Source organism: Phoca vitulina, unplaced genomic scaffold, assembly GCF_004348235.1.
Source record: "Phoca vitulina isolate PV1807 unplaced genomic scaffold, GSC_HSeal_1.0 scaffold11, whole genome shotgun sequence".
NCBI classification, from domain to species: domain Eukaryota; kingdom Metazoa; phylum Chordata; class Mammalia; order Carnivora; family Phocidae; genus Phoca; species Phoca vitulina.
Genome location: NW_022589714.1, coordinates 39,481,293 through 39,491,844, shown reverse-complemented (window position 1 = coordinate 39,491,844; position 10,552 = coordinate 39,481,293). Strand labels below are relative to the sequence as shown.

Here is a 10,552-nt window from a genome sequence, read left to right as displayed (position 1 = left end):
CGCGCGCAGCCGCAGTGGTGAGCAGGAAGTGTGCGGCTGTGGGCTTCTCGCTCGGATACTCTCGCACTTCTTTTTCCCTAGTCTGTCCCACGGAGGGGTAAGCCTAGAGTTTTCTGTGTTAAGCCTGTGCTTCGTTCTGAGGGTCTAGGGCAGGTGTTCTGGCTCCCGTCTGCCGGTCCTCGAAGTGTCAGGTCGCTTTCGTACCCTCACAGGCTTTCTTTGTAAAATCACATACACCACCCCTATTTACTTAAAAGCTTTTTCTTCAAGTCAGATGTGGATTTTCTGCCTCTTATGGCTAAGACTAGACCTGTACAGTAGTTTGAGATCGTTAGGACTCTAGTTCTGGAACGTCAGGTATCAGGCAGACCTGGGATAGAATTAATTCCTAACTTCTCCACCAATCTGTGTCCTCCCCACCCCCCCAAACACACTTGTCTTTCATTCTCCTATACTTAACACTTACCTTTGGCCCCAGGGCCTTTGCATAGCTATTTCCTCTACGTGCTCTTTGGCCACCTGCTAAACTCCTTATTTCTCAGAGCTCAGCTCAAAATTTACTTCCACATTAGAGTCTTCCTTAACCTCCCTATTACTGGCTCTCAGCACCAGATAACTCTCCATTTTAGTACTTGGCATAATGGGGTTTTACCTCTATTTGTATAATACGTGTCTCTTCACCAGACTGTAAACTCCATGAAGGCAGAAATACTGTTTTTTTGTTGACTTATATCTTCAGCAGTTAATGCAGTGCTGAAACACAATAAGTGCAATGAATGAGTAGAATCTATCTCATAGGGTTGTGAAGATTAGATGAGATAAGACCTAAGTGCTCAATAAACAAAAGCTAATTAATAAGGCAATTACTGAGATGGCCCTCGTGCTAGGTACTTTTCATACGTTTGATGTACTTTCATAATGAGAAGCTTGTAGTGCTATAAAGAAAACACAACTGCCCAGTTTTCCCTCTTTTGGATTTGCAGGATATATAGGATGCTCCCCTAGAGCTACATAAGAAATATACACAGCTCAATTCTTCCACTTGGTGAATAGGATATTCTTTTCCACCCTCCAAAATAAACCTGAAAGGGGATTTTCTAGTTATCCTACCCTGACTCATAGATGGAAAAATCAGGCTCATTAAATGGCAGAGTATTAAATGTTTCCTGATAAAGGGGAGGGAAGGAGCCCATCTTCCAGTTGGGACTGTCACCCTGGTGGACTAAGGAGATGCAGAACAGCTGCTCTATGGGGAGCTTGAGTGATATCGCCATAGACAAGGAAAACAGTAGAAATATGGCATCGGGTTACCATAAAACATCACATTCAGCAAAGGCAGATCCTGGAGAGAAAGATCGGTATGGGTGAATGAGACAGACACATGAATTAGGAGTCGTGGAGAGGGTTTTGGTGGGGTATTTTTCAAGATGTCCTGGCCAGGATCAGGAAAGCCTTGGCTTTTCCTATAGCTTCCACTTTCCTTCTGTATGATGACCTTGAGCCCTTCTTGCTTATACCATATCCCCTGTTTCTTTACAAGTCCCCAGCTTCTGATGATCCAGTAGCAACCAGGGCAGTAAGAGAGCCTCCACCCAGAGCTTATTTTGGACACAATGAGCTAAAGTATTTGAGTGCCAACCCTCTCTTCATTATCTTATCCTGACTTATTATAATCAAATTTTCTTTTAAGAAACAACTTATATTTTATACAATGACAAGTAATGTGATTACTGTAGAAAAAATAAAACAGTAAAGTAAAAAGTAAATATATATCATCCAAAAAAAAAAAAAAATATATATATATCATCCATAATCCAGAGTTAAACATTATTTACATTTAGCAAAATGAAATAATACTGAAATAATACTTTGCAATATCTTATTTTTCTGAACCTATTTATTATTAGTCCCTACATGAAAAAAAATTCTTTGAGACCAGATTTTGCTCAGGAGACTAGCTTTAAAAAAAATTTTTTTAGGGGCACCTGGGTGGCTCAGTCGATTAAGCAGCTGCCTTCAGCTCAGGTCATGATCCCAGGGTCCTGGGATCGAGCCCCGCGTCGGGCTCCCTGCTCAGCAGAGAGCCCGCTTCTCCCTCTCCCTCTGCCTGCCGCTCAGCCTACCTGTGCTCTCTCTCGATCTCTCTGTCAAATAAAAACCTTAAAAAAAATAAAAAAAAATTTTTTTTAAACAAAGAATAACCTGTATAAGAAAGTACACAAATTATCAGTGTGCAGCTTGATGAATTTTCACAAAGGGAATACACTATCCACACCACCAAGTAGAACATTAATAGCAATTCAGAAGACCCTGTGGTGTCCCCTTCCAGACATTATCCCCTCTTCAAGGGTAATCATTATCCTAATTTTTGGCATCATAATTTACTTTTTCCTGCATTTGAACTTTGTATAAATAGAATCTACATAGCATGTGCTCTTTTGTGTCTGCTTTCATCTACTCATCAACAACATGAGTGGGATTCACCCATATTGTTATGTGTAGTTGTTATTTATGCATTCTCATTGCTATATAATGTTCCACTGCGGTTATACTACAATTTATCCTTTCTCTTGTTAATAGGATTTGGATACTTTCCAGTTGGGACTACTATAAATTGTGCTGCGATGAACACTCTTCTGTATGATTTTTGGTGAACACAAGAACAGACATCCCTCAGGAATATATCTAGCAGTGGAACTGTTGGATCATAGGGTATATATGTACTTAGATACTAGATAGTTTATTTAAAACAGTTTATTTGGTACCAGTTGTGTATAAGAGTTCTTGTTGCTCCACATCTTTATCAATATTTGATATTTTTTGTGCTTTTCATCTTGGCCATTCTGGTGAGTATGTCATAGGACTTCATTGTGTATTTAATTTACATTTCTCTGATGCCTAATGAAGATGAATCATTTTTCATATGTTTATGTCCTTTAGATACTTTCTTTTGTAAAATGTCTGTTCAAGTCTTTGGCCCATTTTATATTGGGTTGCCTTTATTTTTTTTTCAATGAAGTGATTTTTTTCCAAGATTTTATTTATTTTTTTGTAATAGAGAGAGGGGGGAGAGGGAGAGGGTATAAAGCAGGAGGAACAGCAGGAGGAGGGAGGAGCAGACTCCCTGCTGAGCAAGAAGCCCAATGCAGAACTTGATCCCACAACCCTGAGATCATGACCTGAGCCGAAGGCAGATGCTTAACCGACTGAGCCACCCAGGCATCCCTGCCTGTATTTTTCTTATTGATTGTAGAAGTTCTTTATATATTCTGGATACTTGTCCTTTGTTGGATATAAGTACAGCAAATGTCATCTTCCTTGCTGAGTTGCCTTCTGTAATATATTGTTTTGATGAGCAGTATTTTAAAATTTTTAAAAGATTTTATTTATTTATTTGAGAGAGAGAGTGAGTGAGAGAGCATGAGCAGTGGGGAGGGGTAGAGGGAGAAGCAGACTCCCTGCTGAGCAGGGAGCCCAATGTGGGGCTTGATCCCAGGACCCTGGGATCATGACCTGAGCCAAAGGCAGACACTTAACCAGCTGAGCCACCCAGGCACCCCTTAAATTGTTTAATATAGTGTAATTTATCAGTTTTTTCTTTTGTGGTTGGCATTTTTGGTATTTTAAGTAGGCTCCATGCCTAACTTGGGGCTCGAACTCATGATGCAGAGATCAAGAGTCACACACTAACAACTGAGCCAGCAGGTGCCCCTTTGGTTTCTTATTTAAATTTTTTCCTTTTCAAAATCATGAAGATGTTCTATGTTTTTTTTCCAAAAACTGTATTGTTTTACCTTTTAATTAGATCAAAACTCACCTAGAATTGTTTTATTATATGATATGAGATTGGGATTAAGATTCTTTTTTTTTTTTTTTTTTTTTTTAGGAATATTTAACTGACCTGGCACCATTTATTAAAAACATCACATATTCCCTCATTGCATTTTATCTGGTTTAGATCTGTTTCTGGAGTTTCTATTTGGTCTCTTTTTCTGTCCCTTAGCATTATTTTAAATGGCTGTATACTATTTCATTGTCTGGAAGTGTCATATCCCCAATTGCTAGGAATTTAAGTTGCTTTTACTTTGAACATATTTTCTAAGACCTATCTCCCTATTCCAAAAATAGCATTTTGTATTTCATCAGTGAGTCTTACATACCCCGTTCCCAGTTGGGTGTGTTGTGGACTTTTTTAAAAAGATTTTATTTATTTATTTATTTGAGAGAGAGAGAGAGAGAGAGCTCAAGGAGGGGTGGAGGAGGAGGGAGAGGGAGTGAGAGAGAGAATCTCAAGCAGACTCTGTACTGAGCATGGAGCCAGACTCAAGGCTTGATCCCATGACCCTGAGATCATGACCTGAGCCAAAACTAGGGGTTGGATGCTTAACTGACTGAGCCACCCAGGCGCCCATGGATTTTTTTTTAAATTTAAATTTTAATTTTTAATTTTTTAAAAATTTTATTTATTTATTTGACAGAGAGAGACACAGCGAGAGAGGGAACACAAGCAGGGGGAGTAAGAGAGGGAGAAGCAGACTCCCCACTGAGCAGGGAGCCCGATGCGGGGCTCGATCCCAGGACCCTGGGATCATGACCTGAGCCGAAGGCAGACGCTTAAAGACTGAGCCACCCAGGCGCCCCTGGATTTTTTTTTTTTTTTTAAAGTAAAACCGTGCTGTGGAATAAGAGGGAGTGAGGGCCCTTCTCTGGGGGCTGCAGAATGATAGCTGCTATGCAAAGGAAGGGTCTTTTCAAGAGCCAGGGCCTCTGGGGCTGTTGGCAGAGTCACTCTGGTGCCTGGGGCGAGCTTTGTGCATCTACATTAGCAGTTCTGGACCCTGAAGAGCAGCAGTGACCCTGGGATACATGGAGATGAGAGAAGGGAGGCTGCTGAACCAGCCACTCCTTAGCTTGACAAAATTTCCTATCCATCCCTTCTTCTGAGGAGCCCAGCCCCCTTGCTTCCACCCCATTTGCCAGGGAAGTCTTCCTTCTTTTGTCCATTACTTGTCCTGGATCCTATATCTTAAGTCTGGAGATAGCTCACATCCCCAATAAACTGTCCTAATGAAGATGTTTGGGGAAACATTCACAAGAGATGAGACCAGAAATGCTCATTTTGCCAAGAGAAACTTACACTAGCAGCAGAAACAGTCTGGTCTAGAGACTTGCTCCCAGCCACCAGGCCAGCCAGCTGGGGCCAGAGCAAAGACAAGAAACTGGGAAGCCATGGGTGGGTCAGCCTGTCTATGGCTTTGGGGCTGAGGAAGTTCTGGTCCCAGCTGTGGATGAAGATGCTCTTCCAGCCTTCCTCCCACCTCGCCCAGGAAGAATGGGTCAGAGCCAAGAGCCACACAGATGTTCCCTGTGAATGACAGAGGCAGTGAAAAGGCGCGGGAAGGTGGAGGGAGCTGATCTGCTAGAGACCAGGGTGGGAGGGGGCTGCAAGAGAAGCCAGGGGAAAAGGCTGACAGAGTGAATGACTGTCATGTTTGCTTTCTCCTAATTAATGTGGTTTCCTTACAAACCCCTGCTGATTCCCAGCTGGTTGACTCAACCATAACAACACGTGGCCTGCCCTGCCCAGGCCAGGAGCCCAGGCTGTGAACCTCCCAAGAAGGGTCTGGTTTCATCTGCAGCAGTTGCCCCTCCTCCCCAACTGGCTTTGTGCAGTTGAGGGAAGGGACAACACCTCAACGGAGAGCGTGAGAGGTTGCGGGGGACAGCCAGGGACTGCCTGCTTTGGGCTCGCCTGGCTGCTCACCTGTGTTTCCTGTGACCTTTAAAAAAGGGCAGTTTCTTGCTGGTCTGGCAGGGCTGCTGCCTCCAAACAGGTATGAATGGGGGTGGGTGAGGAGACCTTGGGCAAAGAACCCCTTGCTTGGTGGTGGCCTCTCTACAGGCATGCCCTGTTTGACTCAATGGGCCTAGAAACAACTAGGCTATGTCTAGAGTCCTGGGCAATTCAGGGCTTTCCATCGGTTTTTCAGAGTTGCTCCTCTTCCTCGCTGGGACTTTGATTCTGTCCAAGTTATTCATCTTATCCCCTCATTTGTTCATGGATTCATTGGGCCAGCAAGTATCCACTGAACAGCTACTGTGTGCCTTTTGCAAACAAATGATTACATGCACCAGGGGAGACTCTCAAGGGGTAGAAGCTCTTGTCTGACAAAAAAACATTATGTGAACTGGACGATTGCCCTGGGATCTATTTGCTTCCTCCCCCCCTTTTTAAAAAGCATTTTTTATTAGTAAAATAAAATATGTTCAGAAAAATCATATAACTTCAACGTACCATACAAGGGATTAATTAAAAGGCAAAATGGATTCGTTTCTATGCTGGATCACTAGGGCATGCTGCTGCCAGAACAACAGCTGGAGGGAGGGGGGATATATGAAAGAGAAGTGAAATTGGTGAGAGGTGGCTTTAGGGGCCTTCAAAACCTTTCAGGAAAGTGAGGCCAGAGGAAGGGAGGCCCCAGACAAAACTGCTGAAGGCAGAAGAACCATGAGAGACGATGGACTCTGAAAAACAAACTGAGGGTTCTAGAGGGGAGGGGGGGTGGGAGGATGGGTTAGCCTGGTGATGGGTATTGAGGAGGGCACGTTCTGCATGGAGCACTGGGTGTTATGCACAAACAATGAATCATGGAACACTATATCTAAAACTAATAATGTAATGTATGGGGATTAACATAACAATTAAAAAAAAAACAAAACCAAAACTGCTGAAGGAGAGAGAGGCTGCCATGCCCTTTGTGTGTATTCCCCAGGCACAGGCCAGAATCCTCTCCAAGTGAGTGCACCCTGGTAGGGACCCCCAGAGCTCACCTGGCATTAGCCTCACTCTAGCTTCAGCCAATGGTTGGGGTCAGTGCCACCCGCTCAACTCCGTGTCCTCGCAAATTAAGTCATTCTGGCTGTGGCTAGACCTTTGTGCAGAGGGCTGGGTGCCCCTTTGGAAAGGGTCTTCACATCCCTGTCAGGTTAAGGAACTCGTCAGATTGCTTTCTCTGGGTGCCTGAATCCAATTCTTACATAAGGGGGGAGATTTTTACCTCTTAGAGCACTTTGGAACTATTGGCGTATTTTTGTGAATAGGGACAAAATGGTACCCTAGGCAGATGTTGTCCCCTGCTTGCACATGAGGGACACATACAAAAGCAAAATGGAAGAGCTGCAGCCTGAAAATGAGGCTCTGCTCTACCCACTGGCCACCTTAAGTCAGTAATGCTCTCTGGGCCTAAGTTTCCCCCTCAGTAAGGAGTCCCATCTGGTTCTAAAATTCTGACTCCATAAAGACACAGAGTGAGAGTGTCTGGTCTTTAGCTTCCTCCTCCCCTTTCTGCTCCCATTCAGAGATCTCACTCATTTTGACCCTTCGGCTCTCACCTTGACGCTGGTAAGTCCGAAATCCATAGCCCTGCTCCAGCCTGTCTCCAACTCTCTATAGAGATTTCTATTTGGTTCTTCTGAAGGAGCATAAATGTGCACCGTGTCTAAGTGAGGCCACCGCCGCCTTCCTGATAACTATCAGCACTTCTGTCAGTCTCCCTGTGGCTCACAGAGTCACCATCTACTGTCCCCATCCAATCGCCAAAGTTTTCATACATTTTGCACATTTCAAAGTTACCTCCTGATTTCCCCTCTTCCTCACCATCTCCATTTCTGTCATTTTTCCAGTACCTCCGTTTGCCTTGCCCCTTGCCCTGTGCCTCCCTTTCCAATCTACTTGACTGTCCCCGTCTAATTTTCCCAAACACGCCTGGTCTCTTCCCGGCTTGATGGCATCTTGTCGCTTGCAACTGGCTTCTGAATCTGCATTTTTAAAGAAGTCCTGGAATACTAACATCTGAGAATTGCTGACCAAGGGAAGTAAAGTCCCAGCTTCACACACAGGGCCTTCCTCGAGGTGGCCCCCCCTCTCCCTCTTCCCTCTCTTCTCCCACAGGGACTCTCAAAGCCTCCCCTGTGCCCATTCCCCCCCCCAGCCCCCTTACTGTCACTATGTTCCTCTTCAGGGGTGCCTTCCCTTCTTTCAAGGCCCGGCCCACTTCTCCCCTCCTTCCTCCCCAGATTTCTTGTATCTGAGCTTTCTGGGTATTCTCTCTTGCCTACCTGCCCCTCCAGTGCTAGGCTGCTCCTACCTCTGGTGACTTGATTCCACGCTATTCCACACGAGCCAGGACTCTCTGGGCTGTAAGTGAGTCATCAAACTTACAGGAGGACATTTGCTACCTTTTTTTTTTTTTAACATTTTATTTATTTATTTGATACAGAGAGAGAAAGAGGGAGAGAGCAAGCACAAGCAGGGGGAGTGGCAGAGGGAAGGGGAGAAGCAGGCTCCCCACTGAGCAGGGAGCCCGATGTGGGGCTCGATCCCAGGACCCCGGGATCATGACCTGAGCCGAAGGCAGACGCTTAACTGCTTAATCAATTGAGCCACCCAAGCACCCCCATTTGCTACTTCTTATAACCAACCCAGGAGAGGCAGGGTTCAGTGGGGCCTCGGGGCAACTGGAGCCAGAAACTCAGAAACACGGGGCCCATCCTCCCCTTCTCTCATGTCTCTATTTCTCTCTGCATTGTGCCGTTATTCACACCTCTCTGTAAGGCTGCTGGTGGTTCCTAGGCTTGAGACAGGGTGGAGATCCTAAGATTGGCAGGCCCCAGGGGAATGCTATGGAGAAGCTGCAGAAAAGGCAAAAGAGGATATGTTTCCCCAAAGAAGGGGGAGTACTGTTCCAAGATAAAGGGAAAATGCTGGACAGAAAAATTAGTCAATGGTCACCCATTTGTCACAGTAACTGTGTTAGTTAGGATTCGGGTCAGCTATGCATGAGGAAAACCCCCAAGAGCAGTGACTTAAATAAGATGCAAAGGACTCTGGAGGGAGAGACCCAGGCTTTGTCTAGCTTGTTGCTCTGCCATCTCATAGTTCTAGAAGACTGCTTGAGCGCCAGCCACTCTGCCCATACAGTCTAGGGAGCAGAAAGGAGAAATGAATGAAGAACGGCCCGACTTGCTATCCTTTAAAGATGCCTCCTGGAAGTTGCACACACTTCAGCTTATATCCCTTGTATTGCCAGAACTTAGTTCTATAGCTATACTCAGCGGTGAGAGCTTCTGAGAGATGCCTTAATTCTGGGCAGCCACACGCACAGCTCAGAATCAGAGGTGCTCTTACACGCTGAGGAAGAAGGGTGGGATGGATCTTAGGCGACTAGCCCGTGCCGTGACCATAATCCCTGAGGTGCTTCAAGGGGGCATTTCCAGCCCATGGGGAACACACTGCTAGGTAAGGTGACCGGCTCCATTTCTGGACAGCCCACATCCACCCATCTGTGACTTATACCTGCCGGGTCTCCCTATGCCCTCTAACTCTTTTCTACACTATAGTATTTACATTTTTAGAAGACAACACTGGCATCCAAGTCAGTTTTGGTCCTATCACCCTTAAATTCTGTTTTTCTCTCATAAGTTCCAGACCCTGGTGTGCAGCTGAGGCTGGTCAGTATCTTCCTTAAAAATGTGGATCCTTCAGTGGGGCTCAGTGCCCCAGATGTTCTGTGACCTGTAGAGGATATAACTGGGCTTTTGGTATCCCCATCTCAACACCCTACATCTGTTAATGTGCCCAAGATTGAGGGAGAATGTGGTATCTCATGTCTGGTGGGCTAATTGCCGACTAACTTCACACTTACCCTCATGTGGTCATCATGCTGCCAAAATGCTCGCATTCCACACTCTGCTCCCCCGGCCGGCTGAGCCCACAGCAGGTCTTTACAAGTGTCTAGAGCCTTCACTTAATACCTTGACTGTCAGCTGGTGGATTTGCTTTTCCTTCCGACTTCTGCCAGGGTCAGGAGCCATCTTTCATGTTCCCATGGAGCTGTTTATTTTTTGTCTTTCTTTGGGTAAGGTTATTTTCCTAAGTAAGGTGCAAGGTCTCTCAGAACAATGGAAAGCACCCTGACTTCAGAGTATGTTGCAGATTGGGCTTCTTGGAAGTGGACTCGGAGGCGGAGGTTAGCACGCAATGGGTTTTTTAGGGAGTGCTCTTAGGACCCATGTTTGCTAAAGGGAGGGAAGGAAGGAGGATCGGACAGAGGGAGGGGGCAAGCTGCAATGAGGTCTCAGTGAAATGTCCCAGCCTCCTACAGGGAGCTCTGAAGCTGGGATGACCCTTCAGGATTGTCTCACGTAGGGACAAGAGGGCCAGGTCTTTTTTTTTTTTTTTTTTTTAAGATTGTATTTATTTTATTAGAGAGAGAGAATGAGAGGGAGAGGGGGAGCAGACTCCCCGCTGAGCATAGAGCCCGGTGTGGGGTCCCAATCCCAGGACCCTGAGATCATGACCCAAGCCAAAGTCAGACACTCAACTGATTGAGCCACCCAGGCGCCCCAAGACGGCCAGGTCTTTGTATTCGAATGATGATGAGCCATTGGATGTAGGTCCCTTTCCGCTAGACATTCTCCACAGGAGTTGGCAGCTCAGGGCTTTCGGCCTGCTGCCCTCTAAGCAGCTGGAAAAATAGGTCCTTTATCTTGA

The 10,552-nt window shown here is 45.6% G+C and overlaps 1 long non-coding RNA gene across 1 annotated transcript; it reads left to right on the top strand.

The window, feature by feature from the left end:
* The first annotated feature begins 17 nt into the window (after positions 1–17).
* LOC116635379 lies at positions 18–3,938 on the top strand. The gene is made up of 3 exons (XR_004300158.1): positions 18–97; positions 2,581–2,846; positions 3,887–3,938. It is a non-coding gene; the product is annotated as an uncharacterized LOC116635379 (long non-coding RNA).
* Positions 3,939–10,552: the final 6,614 nt, after the last annotated feature.